The following is a 17713-nucleotide window of genomic DNA, read 5'->3' as shown; positions in this document are numbered from 1 at the left end:
AAGCACCTTTATTCCATACCAAAACTTTTCATTTGATATAAACCTGTTCAGATATGTTTTGATACACCTCTGCAGCAGACTGAACTTGAACACAGGCCTTCTGGCTGAGAGATAGGGACATTACCACTATGCTGCTACAGCCCTAATTTCACATCCAAATCATTACAATGTATATTGTGAACAACAGGGGTATAAATACTGATCTTTGTACTACTTTACCAGTCACAGACTGCCAATGTAAGAATGACCTGCTGATTCCTACTCTTTGTTTTGTGCCTGTTAGCCAATCATTAATCCATGCCAGCACATTACCTTCTATTCCATGTGCTTTAGTTTTGATAAGGTACCACATAGAAGGTTGGTTATCAAAAGCTAGAAAATCAAAATACATGTCCTCAAACTCCTCTCTATCAATTCTGTAACATCCTCAAACAGCTCCAATAAGTTTGTCAAATGTCATTTCCTACTTGCAATTCCATGCCAACTGTGGCCAATTAGATCATTATTATCAAAGCATCAATTATTCACAACAATTACAATAGATGCTAACATTTTCTCTACAACTGATGTAAAGCTAATAGGTTCAAAGTAAACAAAAAGGCAGAAGTCACATGACACCAGGTTGTAGTCCGACAGGTTTATTTGAAATCACAAACCTTCGGAGAAGCTTGTCATTTCAAACAAACCTGTTGGACAATAACCCGATGTTGTGAGGCTGCTGCCTTTGGCCACCCCAGGCTATATGGACACCTCTGAGTATCCTGTGCTCTCTCAAGCACCCTTCTTAAATTGTGACATTTTCTCGCTTCCAATTCTGTTCCATTCCCAGTCACTGGTGGAGTTAAACAGGATTGCATGTTCATGCCACCTTTCTTCGACATGTGTCGTTTTGCTCCGCCTAAGCTCTCCAATACTGTCATGATGGTGATCCTGGCATCAGAATTAGATAGCATTTGAATGGAAAGCTGCTCAATCTGACACACTTCCAGGCAAGGTCTCCAAACGTCTTCTTTTGTTATTTTCCCATGATTGTGCACTAGACATTGATTCAGAGATAAACACACAATGTAGCATGGATTTGCTTCCAATGCAAATGACACTTCAGTCTTTTGTTCAGCATGAGGACAACTAAAGCACCATTCCAGTCTGTACCAGGAAAGCCCTATCTTGATCTTGTCAACAGTGGATAGATTTGCACAAGAAATTCTATAGTGCCAGGGTGAACTGTGAGGAGCATTCAGAGATACTCCAGTGTGACTTGGGTAAACTGGATGAGTGGATAAGTGAATAGCAAACGCATTATAATGAGGATAAATGTGATGTTATTCATTTTGAGAGCAAAAACAGCAAAGTAGTTTATTATCTAAACAGCTACAAATTGAGAGGGGGAATATGCAAAGAGACTTGGGTATCCTTGGACATCAGTTGCTGAAGATAAGCACACAGGTGGCAATGAAGGCAAGTATTACGTTGGCCTTCACAGTGACAGGATTCAAATACAGGAGCAGAAATGTTTTGCTGCAATTGTACAGGGCCTTGGTGAATGACACTTAGAATGTTGTGTGCAGTTTTGGACTCTTTATCTGAAGAAGGATGTCCTTTCTAAAGAGGAAGTGTAGCAAAGATTTACTAGACTGATTTTTTTGTCTGGGGGATCTGACAGATGAGGACAGCTTCAATCAGTTATGACTGTTTCCATTGGAGTTTAGACAAATAAGGGGAGGGCCTCATTGAAACCTATAAAATTCTAATAGGACTAAACAGGGTACATGCAGGAAGTATGTTCCAGATGGTGTGGGAGTCCAGAACCAAGGGTACAACAAAAACCATTTAATACTGAAATGAAGAGAAATTTCTTTACCAGACAATAGTGAATCTGTAGAGTTTGCCACCTCAGAAAGCAGTCAAGGCCAAAACATTGTATGTTTCAAGAAGGAGCTGGAATCAGCAATTGGGGCTAAGGAGATACAAGGATATGGGGAAAAAGCAGGAATAGGATATCGAGCTGGATGATCAGCCATGATCATAATGAATGGTAGAGTAGGCTTAAAGGCTTAATGGCCTACTCCTGATCTTGTCTTGTATGTTTCTATGTTTCAGCAGTCTAAATTGATGGTGAGACACATTTAAGTGGAGACATTAGCAGATTTTGAAAATCAATCTGGGAATGGAGAAGGTAAACCTGTCAACCAAACAAAGTCTATACTGCAACAGTTCTACCCATTTTGTGTTTGCCATGCAAGACATGGATTGGGTAACTGTGTCAGGCCAAGAAGCTCAACCACTTTCAGTTGAGTGTCCTTCGAAGTTTATGAAGATGAGGTAGGAGAACTAAACACCGGAGTAGCGCACTTGAGCCGAAGTGACATGGGTTCACATCATATTGACAGAGTCACAACTAAGTGGAGCTGATGAAACTGACAGAATGTTTAGAATTCATTTATTAAATAGCACTCTGCCATTTTCTGTGATATTGCACCATAATAGGTTTTTGCTTTACTTACTCTCTCTTCTGCAACCAACTTCTGCACCTGCTCCAACCAGAAAACATTCCCCTCTAATAGGTGCTCATTCAGAGTAGCTTTAAATAGTGAAACCTGTCATACTTTTGTGCACTCAATGCAGCTACTCAACAGCACTCTGTATTCATGAGCAACAATCATAAATCAGAAAACACCATCAGATTTGAACGCTGCCTGAACTGGAAGCCAGTGATGCAGGTTAATTGTACATTATGATCTGCTTATTTTCTAACCTTATTGAATATTGCAGCTGATAAGGTCTTAATTAGCATGTTTAATTCTCTTGCAGGTATGCAGCCACTCGACAGCACTCTATAATCATGAGCAACAATCATAAATCAGCAGACACAATCAGATTTGAGCACTGCCTGAACTGGAAGCCAGTGATGCGGGTTAATTGTACATTCGGATCTACCTATTTTCTAACCTTATTGACTACTGCAGCCTGTAACTTCTGAAGTAACATGTTTCAATCTCATGCTGAGCTCTTTTATTTGTGCATGTTCCGTTCAATACCTGCAGGAAAACATATTTCAGCAACTGCGACTGAAGATCCAGCCTGAACGAGTCAGCACACAATATATGTAGGAGGGGCTCTTGTGGTAGTGGTAGTGTCCCTACCTCTGAACCAGATGGTCCAGGTTCAAGGTCTATTTGCCCCAGGCACATGTCATAACAGATGTGAACAGGCTGATTACAGATGTTCAAAATAGATATAGAGTATTTATTTAAATGATCAAGAGAGTATTTACATTCCTTAAAGGAAACAGAAGACAGAATGTCCATTTGTATATCAACAATTTTCCTCAAACTCTTATTTTTGAAATCCTACCCTAATAAAATATATTTTCAAACATAACATTTAAAAAAGGGGTTTTTATTTTGAAAATCATTTCTGTAGAACCAATGATCAAAAGACAAAGAAGGATAATAAAAGTCTCACGGTGGTGACATAATGGCAATGGTAACTTGTAATTTGTAAATACAGGGTAATAGTCTGCTGACATGGATTTGAATCCTACGACGACAGATGATAAAATGTAATAAAAATCTGTAATAAAGAATATATCGAAAGATAACAAGTAGTGACTGTTATAAAAACCCATCTCATTCACTACGCCCTTGAGTCAAGATAATCTGCCATCCTTACTCTCTTTGGAGGATGAAAATTACTGGTTTATTCTGAGGCTGCTGCCCTCTTTCCAATCTTCCAGTTTTGTTCACTTATTGTCAAACCAAATTCTATAAGAACCTTAAGGCAGCATAGACAGAAAATGGCTCCCTGCACAGTCTGCCCATGAATGACTGACTCACCATCTGAGATGAATCAAAACGTGTCTGTTAAATCCGATAGGCACACAAAATTACAAATACAACCGAAAGAAAAACTAAAACCTGGAAATGAGTTTACTGGAATTGGTTGCTTTATTATTTTCACTGCAGTTTATTTTATTATTTAATTAACCATTTCCCCAGATTTATATTTTCAATTTTTCAAGCACCATCATCACAATTATCCAGTTGTATTTTAGAGTCAGTAATGTTATTCACCTCAAATTGTCATTAGGGACTATTAAAAATGGCACTTTCTGCATCGCTGCAAAAGTAGGTCAACTGAAACCGATAAAAAATAACATGAACTGGCATTGCATCTTAGCTGAGAAAACTACTGATAGCGTGGAAGGTCATCTTTCTATTCTATTATAATCTTTACAATTACGGCCAAAATGATCAAATGCCTCTCCTATCAATGAGGGTTATGAATAATAACATTTATTGATACGAAATATTTACCAACTGCAAGTTCAACAATAAGTATCATTTGGAGCTTAACAAAATTATTTTGTCAGGTTAATAGTAAACAACAAATTGGAGATCAATGCAAATCAGTTTGTAGATTTTTTGGCAATATTAGGTTTAATTACTGGATAATTTTAAGATTTAAACACTTATTTAAAATTAAATCTGTTCATCCTACAAAACAGAGTTACAGTCATTTTGAATTATTATCATTTGAACAAATTTGGCAGTGATGATTTGCCGCATGATAATCTACAAATTTAAGTTAACTACATCTCTTAGACAATATTTAATTGAAAGTGAAAATTTTACAGAATTGTGCAGATCATGGCCACAGTTTGCAAATAAGAGCTGAATGATTTATACACAAAATGATGAGAACAATTGATTAAAAATCCAGATATTACAGCCTGTGGAAGAGTCAACAGTTTTCACTATTATTCAGCAAGAAATACTTTTGCCTTTACTAAGTATAATACACAGGCAACAACCTTTTAGGTTTTATGATTTAACAAATATTACTAGCTCCTCATGCTTTGGAAATGATTGCCCGTAACAGCAAGCGTACCATGAATGAATTTTAAATTTGGTTTGAGGGAGAAAAGAGTGGGTCCAAGACTAATGTTTTAAAATTAAATAAGAGCAATTATGAAGGCACAAATGCAGGGCCAGGTAAAGGGAATTGGTAAATTAGCTTAAAAGATAGATCAATAGAGACACAGTTACAGGCATTTGAAGAAATATTTCAGATTGCACACACACAAACATTCCAATGAGAAAGAAAAAATCTGAAGGGTTAATTTAAAAAATTAAATAAAGCATGAAATGTAAAGAAAAATTGCACAAAGATGGTCAGCAGGTCAAAAGATTGCACAAAACAAAAAAGCCAAGAATACTAAAACATTAAAAAGGACTGAAAAATTAGAATATAAGAAAAAGCTAGCTAAAGATAAATAAAAGCACATAGTGAGAGTTTTTATCAATTTTCAAAATAAATGAGTTAACAAATTGAGAACTGGCCCGATACCAAGAGAATGTGGGAAATAATAATGGAAACTCAGAAAGATGGAAGATGAATGGTACAGGACAGAAGTAGCTGTAAATCAGGAAATGGAAGGGAGGGAGGAATTCCAGGAAATTACGATTACTTGGGAGGTGGCACTGAAGAAATTGTTGGAGTTGTGGGTTGTCACATCCCTGTTTGCTGATGAATTTCATCCGAGGGTCTTAAAAAAAATGGCTAATAAGTTGATGTTTTTAATTTTCCAAAAGTTTTTGAATTTGTTGAAAATAAAGAACGTGACTTTTAGTTTTGAACAAGTTCCAGAAATCAAGGATCTATATGACAGTCAGCTTAGCATCTATTATAAAGGAACATTGGAAGCCATTATAAAGATGTTACAGCAGTGAATATAAGGATACTGAATGTAATCAGGTAGAGGCAACATTGCTTTGTGAAACAGAAATAATATTTAACTGATCCACTGGAGTTATTTGAAGAAGTAATGTGCTGCGGATAAAGGGGAACCAATGGATGGACTGTGCTTGTATTTCTAGACAGCATTTGATAAGTTGCCCCATGAAAGGTTATTGCATAAAATAAAAGTTCACAGTATTGGGGATAACCTACTGTCATGCATAGCAGATTGGCTACCTAACAGAAAAGAGAGTCGACATTTCCTGGAATTCCTCCCTCCCTTTCATTTCCTGATTTACAGCTATTTCCGAGATGTTTCTTTTGTCCTGTATAGCAAAGGCTATCGCAAGATCCCTGTACAATTCATCTTCCATTTTCATAATTTTCAATTACTACTTCCCAGATTCACTTTCTATCCGGCCAGTGGTCAATTTGTTAACTTCTTTCTAAGTTGTAAATAAATGCATCATTTTCTGTTTGGCAAGTGGTATCCTGCAAGGACCAGTGCTGGGCCCTTAACTTCTTATAATTAATATATATGTCTTGGATGAAGGGACCAAATGTGCGGCTGCTAAATTTGCTGATGAAAGATAGATAGATATGAAAGTGAAATATGAAGCATACATAACAAGGTTGTAAAGCATTACGGATAAGTTAAATGCACAAGGAAAGATCTAGTAAATTGAGTATAATGTAGGAAGTTATGAAATTCTCCATGATGGCAGAAAGAATAAAGAAAAACTAACTGGTCAGAAATAACAGAGAAATCTGTGTGTCCTGATGCATGAATGGCAAAAAGTTAGCATGTATGTCCAGCAGGCAATTAGAAAAGCCAATAGGCTATTATTGTTTCGTGTGAGGGAAGTGAATGAAAGAAGTAGCAAGGTTATGTTTCAAATATTATGCAAAAGTATCTGTTGACTTCTTTATGTAAGAATGTAAATGCTTTGGAAGCAGTTCAGAGAAGGTCCAATTGACTTATTTCTGGAATCAGCTGGATGTTTTATGAGGAAGATCATACAGGCTAAGCGACGGTCCACTAGAGTTTAAAAGACAAACAGGCAACTTGTTTGACTATAAAAGATCCCATGAGGTTTTGGCAGGGTTGGCTGGAAAAGAATGCTTCCTCTTTTGGAAGAATCTAGAACTTGGTATCATGATTCAAAAATAAAGGATCACCTGTTGTGGGTTTTTCCTCCAATGTGAGATATTTAACTGATGTATCATTGTTTATGTTAACCCTTGCAATGTAAGAAACTAGGAAGTGGGTGATGTCATACTGAAAGATGCAAGGATGATCATTATCGCATAATAAAATATATACCTATATTTACAGACACTTCTAAGCTTTAGATTTGATTGATTATTGTCACATGTTCTGAGATGCAGTGAAAAGTATTGTTTTTGCATGCTACTCAGACAAAGCATACATTACACAAGTACAACAGGGTAACAGAACAGAACGTAGAATATTCTGTTACAGCTACACAGAAGGTGTAGAACAAGACCAAATTTAGTATGTGAGGCTTCCATTCAAAACAAAAGCCTGAAAACAGAAGAAACTATTCTTGAATATGTTGGTATGTGTTTTCAAACTTCTGTATCTTCTGTCTGATGGAAGAGAGTGCAAGAGATTACAGCCTGGGTGGGAGGGGTCTTTGATTATGTTGGCTGCCTTCCCAAGATGGTAGGAAGTATAGGAGGAGTCAGTGGATTAAAGGCTGGTTTCTGTGGTGCACTGGGCTCCGTCATAACTCTGATTTCTTGTGGTCTTGGGAACCACAGTTGCCAAACCAAGCTGTGATGCATCTGGATAGTATGCTTTCTATGGTGCCTCTATAAAAATTGATAAGAGTCATTGTAGACATATCAAATATCTTTAGCATTCTAAAGGAAGTAGAGGCATTGGTGTGTTTTCTCGATCACAGCATCGATGTGGATGGGCCAAGGCAGATTGTTAGTGATATTTACTCCAAGGAACTTGGTGGACTACCTCCACTTCAGCACCATTGATATAGACAAGGGTGTGTCCTCCACTGCACTTGCTGAAGTTGATGGCCAGCTCCTTCATTTCACTGACATTGAGTGAGTGATTGTTGTCATTATACCATGCCACTAAGCACTCTGTCCCTTTCCTGTACTCTGTCTCATCACTGTTTAAAATCCAACCCACTACAATGGTGTTATCAACAAAGTTGTTAATGGAGTTAGAGTGGAATTTGGCCACACAGTCATGAATGCATAAGGAGCTGAGTGTGCAGCCTTGAAGGGCACTGGTGTTGAGGATTATCATGGAGGAGGTATTGCCGCCTGTCCTTACTGATTGTGGTCTGTAGTTCAGGAAGTCAAGGACCCAGCTGCACAGTGGGCAGCAGAGTCCTAGGTCTCAGAGCTTGGAAATGAATTTAGTTGAAATTATGGTGTTGAAGATGGAGTGAAGTCAATACATAGGAGCAAAAACAAAGTTGCCGGAAAAGCTCAGCAGGTCTGCCAGCATCTGTGAAGGAAATAAACAGAGTTAACGTTTCGGGTCCCGTGACCCTTCCTCAGAACTCAATAAATAGGAGTCTGAAGTCCTTGTTATCTAGAGGTTCCCAGAATGAGTGTAGAACCAGGGAGATGAGGTCTACCATGGACCTTTTGCAATGGTAAGTGAATTGCAGTGGATCAATGCACTAGGAGACTGGATCTGATGTATGCCATTACTAACTGCTTGAAGCACTTCATAATGAGGCTGTCAGAGCTAACATTAAGTTATTTGTTAACAAGAGGTAGCATACTGCCATCAGTGTCATTCTAAAAGTCATCGTGGTTAAGATACAGTCTAAAATCTCTTTACTCTCAAGTCACATGCTATGATACAATAATGATATCATGAGCATGTCTCTCAAAAGTATAATAACTTCAAGAGATATCGGGGGTCCTAATTAAAATAAGGGAACTCCTAATTAAGATAGAGATGCAGAGAAATATTTTCTTGCAAAGGGGCCAGAGTCGTTGGAATTCTCTTCCTGACGTGGCTATGGAAAGAGGGCAGAATCTTATGGTTTTTGGTTGAGTTTGGTGGAATGATTCTTGCTATGACACTGAATGAGGTTTCTTACCCTGCCTGATCAAACATGCTGTTTTAATTATTAGTTGATCCTTTACAGCAAGAATCATGCTGTATTTCTGCTCAATCTTACCATGTAATGTTCTTAGAGCAACTTGCCATTTACTGGAGATCTGGAACTGACCAGTACATCTGGCTCTGAAGCCATATTTAAAATGTCGTTGTGCATCCCGATAGGTACTGCCATTCTGCCCTGGACCTGCCCTGCATGGTTCCTGACATTTACCATGGACTTGGCTGACAGCTAGAAGTCGTTGCCTTGTTTTACAGGCATGGTCTTAGAGGTCCTGCTGGATGGAGTGGTGCACAGGAAGAACTTCCTCTTCTCCTAGGTCCAAATGTGGAGGCTGTGGCAGCCCAATCTGAAGTTGCACCCATATTGAAACTGTCTCACTCTGAACAAATGCCCAGCACTGTAACAGTAAGGTCATGACCTTCTCCACTCTGCCAATCTAAGTTCTACCATTTCTCTTCGCTACCTCATGGTAACACTATCTCTGTAATTCACCCAACTCCAACCCATTCATGCTCTACCACTCTCATTAATACATGCAACATCTTCTGCACTCACCCCCATCCACAACAATCTTTGACACCCCGAGTCACAATCCCTTCACACCCTGTGCTCTACCAACTCATTAACCTGAGGAATGACAGTGCTAACTGCTTTCATCTCACCACTAATTCCAGCCTGTCTCTCATTCGAGGCACTAAACAGACTACAATAGGGCAGAAATGGTCCTGATGGGTCTTGTGCTGCCTGCCATTTGGCTCCTCACTCCTGTTTGGAAGTGCATTCTCACGCCGAGCAGCGCAGGGCCTGAACCGATGTCAGGGACAGTACTTGACTTAGCGTGCGGGGATTCCCGGAGTGAAGGCTATTCCCCATCACTGGGGTGAGCCCTGTTGACAACTTTAGCAAGCTTCCTGGATTTGTTCCTTGCATACAGACAGTGAACGTATGAGGCAGGTATTGCTGGCTGAGGGAGGGGGCAAGTGCATGAAAGAAAGGTAATGCAGGGGTGCTGCGAACATCCAGGCAAACTCAGAGTGAGTGAATGTTTTGCCAATGAATGAAAAATCCAGCAGGGTCTGAGCCCGAAATGTCAGCCTTCCTGCTCCTCAGATGCTGCTTGGCCTGCTGTGTTCTTCCAGCTTTATACCTTGTTATCTTTAATCTAGCAATGCAGTCTGGTTTAGTGCTTGAGTTGGTTCCCTACTGCAGCATTGCAATGACAGTAGTTGGTACAGCCTGGAGTGAAGCACTGAAATACAGAAACCTTCTATAAGCGGATCAGAGATGTGGCATAAGGATTCAGAGAGGCTGGTACATGGTGGAAGCCAATGTCCATGGACATAGGGTGCATGTGGCTGTTGCCCATGGAACATGCTCTCAGTTACAAAGTGTGGGCTAGATGAACACAGCAGGCCAAGCAGCATCTCAGGAGCACAATAGCTGACGTTTTGGGCCTAGACCCTTCATCAGAGAGCTGATGAAGGGTCCAGGCCCGAAACGTCAGCTTTTGTGCTCCTGAGATGCTGCTTGGCCTGCTGTGTTCATCCAGCCCCACACTTTGTTGTCTTGGATTCTCTAGCATCTGCAGTTCCCATTATCTCTGAACATGCTCTAGATATTGGTGCTGGAGTCTAGTACGTAGATCCTTTTGGAACAGGCAGCAAGATGAACCTGCCAAGAACCTGCTTTGGTTTCCATGTTGAGTTTTCCTGATGGCTTGTTTACACACCAAGTTTGGTAAATTACAACCCATGGTGTTTGTTAATGTTATTAAGCCATTTTAACAAGCAATGAAAAGTGTCAACTGAAAATTGAGAGAATCTCACCAGGCTATTTAAGCAAAATGGGGAGGTTTTAATAAGATGATCTTGACTTTGTGATGACCACCTCACCTGATTCTGCGACTGATCTCGCCATAATCCACATTGCTCAGAGTTAGCATGATTCTGTCCAGAGTCTTTGTCAGCGGTAGATAGATTTCTGATCAGCAACGGCATGAAAGGTTATTAGTGGTAAGTTGAAAGGTGGAGTAATTAGACCAGTCATGGTCCTATAAAATGGTGCAGCAGGTTCAAGGGGCCAAATGGTTTACGTGTGATTCTAATTCATATGAAACATACAATAACATCTTCATTTAACCTCAGATCTTCTTTAATCTTAGCAATGTTGATATATAGGACCAGATGTTCCCTTCTATGATGGGCAGTTCAAGTCAAAAAATTGTCAAGCTTATCACAACACCTTGGTCCAAAGTAAAGCAGCGATAGGAGTTGGCCGAATGCTAAGGTAAGTGAGTTAAAAGATTCACATTGGTGCTTTTAGACATTGTTCCAGTAGTTTTGTTTCATTTTAGACTCTGCAGCCCTCATCCCTCATGTTCCACACTGTCCACGGCTACATGTGAACTTATCACTAACTCCCAATGTCCTCCACTCATCCTACTGCCTGTTACAGCTCCTGTATGAACCCATTCACCCCACCCAACCTCTGTCAACTCAAAGCCAATTTATGCACCAACTGACACACCTGACCCAAGATATACTTCATAATCTTCTATCTATGTTCATTCAGTATACACAATGTACAGAACCAATGAATTCCATAGCCACAATAGAATATATGAAAGATGAGAGCCCAGACATATAAAAGAATTAACTCTATTTACAAAGTTGGAATGTACTCTTAACTATATCTTTTTCTCTCTGTGGTCTCTATTGTCAAGGCTTAATGATTATTTGCAAACAATTAAGAGGTGTTAAATGCTTAAAGCTGTTATTGATATGTTTATAGACTGGTTGATTCAAACTTGTATAGGATTCTAGGAAGGCGCGTTTCATTTTTTAAAAATAAAAATGATTAGGTGTTTTAAGCAACTTCACAAATTCCATTGTTACTATGAGACTCACTAGTTCTGCTCTTTCAGTATACAGGGTGAATAAACACTGGAAGTGCTGGGGGAAGTGATGCGGGACTGTTAATCCAGAGACCTAGATAAGGTTTTGGGGACCCAAGTCTGAATCCTGCCAAGGCAGATGGTGGAGTTTGAATTCAATAAATATCTGGAATTAGGAGTCCATTGATGATCCATTGCCGATTGTCGGGAAAAGCCCATCTGGTTCACTAATGTCCTTTAGGCATGGAAACTACATGTGATTCCAGATCCACAGCAATGTGGTTGACTCTTAACAGTCCTCTGGGAATAATGCTGGCATCCCTTGAATGAACAAAGAAAAAAAACGTGTTGGCATGTGTACAAATGTGTAGTTTTTGGTGATTGATGATGAATAAACCATTGATTTGACACTGTGGGCTTTAAGGGGCTATGTATATGGTGGGGAGGAAGGGGCATGAGATGGCAATGAATTGGAAGGAATGAGGTATGCATGGAGGTACAATGTTGTCTCATTGTTTAAGAAGGCTAGCAGGGATAATTCAGGAAGTTACAGACCTGAGTGTCTCACATTCATAATAGGGAAATTATTGGAAAAGATTCTCAGCGACAAGATCTAAATGCATTTAAAATCAAATGAACTGATTAGCAATTGACATCATGTTTTTGTGCAAGGGAGGTTGTGCCTCACTAACTTGATCAAGTTTTTTTTAAGGTCATGACAAAGACAACTGATGAGGCAAATGTGGCTACTGTTGTCTACATGGACTTCAGTAAAGCCTTTGATAAACTATCTCATGGCAGACTCATACAAAGGATGAAGTCATATGGTATTGGGGCGAGCTGGCAAGATAGACACAGAACTGGCGTAATCACAGGAGACAGAGGGCAGCAGTGGAAGGATGCTTTTTGGAATGGAGGGTTATGACCAGAGGTGTTCCACACGGATCAGTGCTGGAACCTCTGCTGTTCATGGTCTGCCAAATGATCTGGAGGAAAATGTGGCTGGTTTAATTAGTAAATATGCCGGCGATACAAAGATAGTGGGGAGGATTGTCAGTGGATACAGCAGGATATAGATTATGGATGTGAGTTTGCTCGCTGAGCTGGAAGGTTAGTTTTCAGACGTTTCGTCACCATTCTAGGTAACATCATCAGTGAGCCTCCGACGAAGCGCTGGTGTTATGTCCCGCTTTCTATTTATCTGGTTAGGTTTCCTTGGGTTGGTGATGTCATTTCCTGTTCTTTTTCTCAGGGGATGGTTGATTGGCTCCAAGTCAATGTGTTTGTTGATGGAATTCCAGTTGGAATGCCATGCTTCTAGGAATTCTCGTGCATGTCTCTGTTTGGCTTGTCCTAGGATGGATGTGTTGTCCCAATCAAAGTGGTGTCCTTCCTTATCTGTATGTAAGGATACGAGTGATAGTGGGTCATGTCATTTTGTGGCTAGTTGATGTTCATGTATCCTGGTGGCTAGCTTCCTGCCAGTTTGTCCAATGTAGTGTTTGTCACAGTTCTTGCAAGGTATTTTGTAGATGACGTTTGTTTTATTTGTTGTCTGTATAGGGTCTTTTAAGTTCATTAGCTGTTGCTTGAACTTAGGTTGAACCTGGTTCCTAGTTGCAGCTAATGAACTTAAAAGACCCTATACAGACAACAAATAAAACGAACGTCATCTACAAAATACCTTGCAAGAACTGTGACAAACACTACATAGGACAAAATGGCAGGAAGCTAGCCACCAGGATACATGAACATCAACTAGCCACAAAACGACATGACCCACTATCACTCGTATCCTTACATACAGATAAGGAAGGACACCACTTTGATTGGGACAACACATCCATCCTAGGACAAGCCAAACAGAGACATGCACGAGAATTCCTAGAAGCATGGCATTCCAACTGGAATTCCAACAACACATTGACTTGGAGCCAATCTACCATCCCCTGAGAAAAAGAACAGGAAATGACATCACCAACCCAAGGAAACCTAACCAGATAAATAGAAAGCGGGACATAACACCAGCGCTTCGTCGGAGGCTCACTGATGATGTTACCTAGAATGGTGACGAAACGTCTGAAAACTAACCTTCCAGCTCAGCGAGCAAACTCACATCCAGAACCTCAACCTGAGCTACAAATCTTCTCAAAACTCGCTAGGATATAGATTAGTCAGAGACAATGGGCAGAAAAAGGGTGGAGAGAGTTTAATCAGACAATGTGGGGTGATACATTTTGGAAGGTCAAGTACAGGTGGAAAATATACAGTGAATGGCAGAACCCTTGGGAGTATTGATATGCAGAGAGATCTGGTTGTGTAGGTCCACTGATCACTGAAGGTGGTAGTGGAGGTAGATAAGGTAATAAAAAATTGCCTATGGCATTCTTGCCTTCATTGGAAGGGGCACTGAGTATAAAATAGACAAGTTATGCTGCAGGTTTATAGAACTTTAGATAGGCCACACTTGGAATATTGCACACAGTTCCAGTTACCATACTATCTGAAGGATGGAAATGTTTTGGAGAGGGTACCAGGATGTTGCCTGGTATAAGGGGTTTTAGCTGAAGAAAGTTTTGATAGATTGGGTTTGTTTTCACTGGAATGCAAGAGGTTGAGGGGGTGACCTGGTAGACTTATAAGACTACGAATGGCATGGGTACAATGCAAAGTAGAAGGTTTTTTCCCAGGGTGGAGGCAGCAATTACTGGGGGACACAGGTTCAGGGTGCAAGAGGTAAGTCTAAAAGAGATGTGTGAGGCAAGTTTTTCACACTAAGGGTGGTGAGTGCCTGGAATGTGCTGCCAGAGGTGGTGATGGAAATGGACAGCATAGCAGCCTTCAAGAAGCACCTGGACAAATACACGAATAAGAACAGAATTGAGGGATACAGGTCCTGTAAGTGAAGACAGTTTTAGTGTGGAAGGGCAAAATGTGGCGGTGGAGGTTTGGAGGGCCGAAGGGCCTGTTCCTGTGCTGCACTATTCTTTGTTCTTTGAGGTGTAAGGTTAAGGGTTTTAGAACAATGGCAAAGACCTTAGACGCACTGATACTTAAAGCAGTGACCAGTTTGAAATTGTGGGCCTCAAGGTAAGGGAAGGATCATGATGAATACTACAGGTAACATGACATGACTGCAATACAGGGGATCAAGTATTCATTCAGATGATATATTTAGCTGTACGAATAAGTCATAGCAATCTCAGTGTCATTATTTAATTAACCTAATTTTTCTTTGTGTTTGGATAAGAGGTAATAAATTAATCCCTTCCAACAGAGGATGACAAAAAAAATGATGGATTACATTAGCAACCTACAAGTTTAGCTACTGTTATCATTAATTCTGAAAATAAGTCTTCCACATTTTGGATTGATTTCTTTGATTTTCTTCATTCATTCATGGGAGCTTGGCATTGCTGATTGAGACAGTATTGATTGTCCAACTGAGTGGGCCCAACGTGGACTCATGGCAGAAGATTCCAGTAAGATGGCGGCAGAGGATTTGGCAGAGGGCCTAGTATCAGGCAGCTGCTACATTGGCAGTGGAGATGTCAGTGAGGTCGGCTCAACGGCGAAAGATGGCTCCTGGTGATCGGTGACTTCAGTGCTGGTTGTGTCTGGGGCTGCTGGTGGCAAAGTGATGGCAAAATGGGCATCATGGTGACCTGCACAGAGAAGGTGGCATCTGTGATCGGCATCACAATCAAAGATGTTGGGCTACAGCTTTGGTGATGTGGTAGGCCCAAATTGGTACTCCTGGAATAGATTGTGATGTGGGGACTTTGGTGGGCCCAGAGCCCATTGAGGAAATTCCCCTCAACCGTCCCAATGTTGAGCGGAGGACAAGAAGGGAGGAAGATGAGCTCTGTTTTTACTTATATTTAAGTCTTACATCTCAAGTTTAGTCTTATATCTTACTATCTTCTGTAAGTCAAAATGGCACTGGAACACAGCAATATATTACATGTTTCACTGTATTTATTGTTAAATACAAGTGGCAATAAATCATTCAATTCCATTCGATACGGTAACTGCCCTTAGGAAGGAGGGGTGAAGTGCCTTCTTGAACCACTGCAGTTCATGTGCTGCAACTTATTTGATTCTGCTGCTTTCTACAGAAACGTTTCTAAACTTTTCATACGCCACAAGTTTAGCTTGATAATTAAAATAGAAAATTTGGATTAAGTAGTAACCGAAGATGGTGGCAGTTGCACAATGAATTGGAGCACTATTATACTTGGCACATGACCTTTGGTAAGATCCTAATCTTAAATGCCAAATAATGACACACTGTAGCAATCGGTTTTACGGCAAAAAAAGCAAAATAAGACAATATGTTACTTTAGAAACAATTTTATACAGCTCATATTCTACAAATTATAAATTCATTTATGTATCAAATTGTTAACATGATCTTAATGACACTCTTAACTCAGTTTGTTACAATTGTATAGAAGCTCAGATTTTATAAACTTTAGGGCAACAAGGAAAGAAATGAGAGACAAAATCAGCAATGATGCAGACGTGGATCTCCCTTCAAAGTATAATACTCCATCCATCATAAAGCACATAGTAGGGAAGATGTAACTAGGAATTGATATACTGGTCTCATTAGTATATTGCTGTACTTACAAATCGCTTTATTTTGGCAAAAAAAAAATTTATAGCTCCTTCTGGTATTTGAGTCTCCCCACCGAATATTCAAAGAAAAGAAATCAAGGTTCATCATTTTTCTCTTCAAATATTTTTAAACTATTTAATGTACTTTTCTATTACTAATGTTTTACTTAATCACGTCGCTAAGTTTGTTAATGTATTTATGTAAATTTAAGGAGGAGAAGGTGGTACATATTAATTGTTTAAGCATTTGTAACTGTGACACCAGGAGAGAAAGAGCTGTAAGAATTTAATACGCTATATCCAAGCTTGCAAAAAAATCCACTTTAAGGTTCCTAACTTAGTGTTTGTCTTTAGCAGAGAGAAGATGGTAAGCACTTACCTTTGTGGAGAACAGAACATAATTGCAACATCTTCCTTCATTAGTTTTCAATCACCTCAACCCACAAACCTGTAAACTTTTCTGTCCTCTATGCTTTCTACTCCCTCACTCGGGACACCTCACCTAGCCGAGGACAAAGCAGCTCTTGACTGACCATAGTGTACCCTAACTGGGCTAAGGACTACTCCACTTCACTTCAACTCTGGATATGACCATTTGGTTGAAGCTTAGACAATGTGTTTGTTGATGCCATATGCTGCAAGTGTGACATTGATTTAGCAAGATGCCATACGGCAACATGTTTATCCCTTGACTGTTAATTTCTGGCAGATCTGATAAGCTGCCTGGCTTTCTGCCTGCGATAAAAGGCAAGGAAAGGCAAGGCAGAGATGCTGTGGGCGTCCAAGTAAGCACAAAGTGCCAAACAGCAAGCTAACCACCCTGAGGTGAACTTTGTGTAGATGCTTAAAATGGGTGCATGTCCCAGTGTGCAAAGTGTGCTGGCAGCAGCACTGCATCATAAGGTTTTGGTGTAGTCGCAAGATGCAGTTCTGAAATGCTGAACTGTATTATAAATTAGTCTGAAATGTACCATGATGACTGAGTTAGGCTTGTGTTTTCCTGTTGCCAGCCTCTGCCAACAGACGGTGTGAGGTGTGTGCTGCTCATGGAGAGTGCCTAAGATGTTGCAGCATATTGGGCAAGATGGATGCCCAGAGAAGCTGCCAGTGAGACTCGAATTGTCGCCACCTTATTTCACTCTGTTGCTGGGAGAACACCAACCTTCATCGAATTGAGGTGAGATTAGGTATTAATGAGATCTTAATGAATGTAAATCAGCTCCTTGGCACTGAGATTCTCATCAAGCTAGCGAGTTTGGAGAAGATTTGCAGCTCAGGTTGAGGTTCTGGATGTGAGTTTGCTCACCGAGCTGGAAGGCTAGTTTTCAGACGT

At 40.1% G+C, this 17713-nt stretch overlaps 1 protein-coding gene across 6 annotated transcripts in view; it reads right to left on the bottom strand.

Moving 5' to 3' along the window:
* The window catches only part of scn1laa (sodium channel, voltage-gated, type I-like, alpha), a 176456-nt gene that overhangs the window by 53934 nt on the left and 104809 nt on the right, over positions 1-17713 (bottom strand). The gene's annotated exons all lie outside the window — the stretch shown is intronic.

The sequence above is a fragment of the Stegostoma tigrinum genome, chromosome 7, assembly GCF_030684315.1.
Source record: "Stegostoma tigrinum isolate sSteTig4 chromosome 7, sSteTig4.hap1, whole genome shotgun sequence".
Classification (NCBI taxonomy): domain Eukaryota; kingdom Metazoa; phylum Chordata; class Chondrichthyes; order Orectolobiformes; family Stegostomatidae; genus Stegostoma; species Stegostoma tigrinum.
This window is presented reverse-complemented; position numbering and strand designations above follow the sequence as displayed.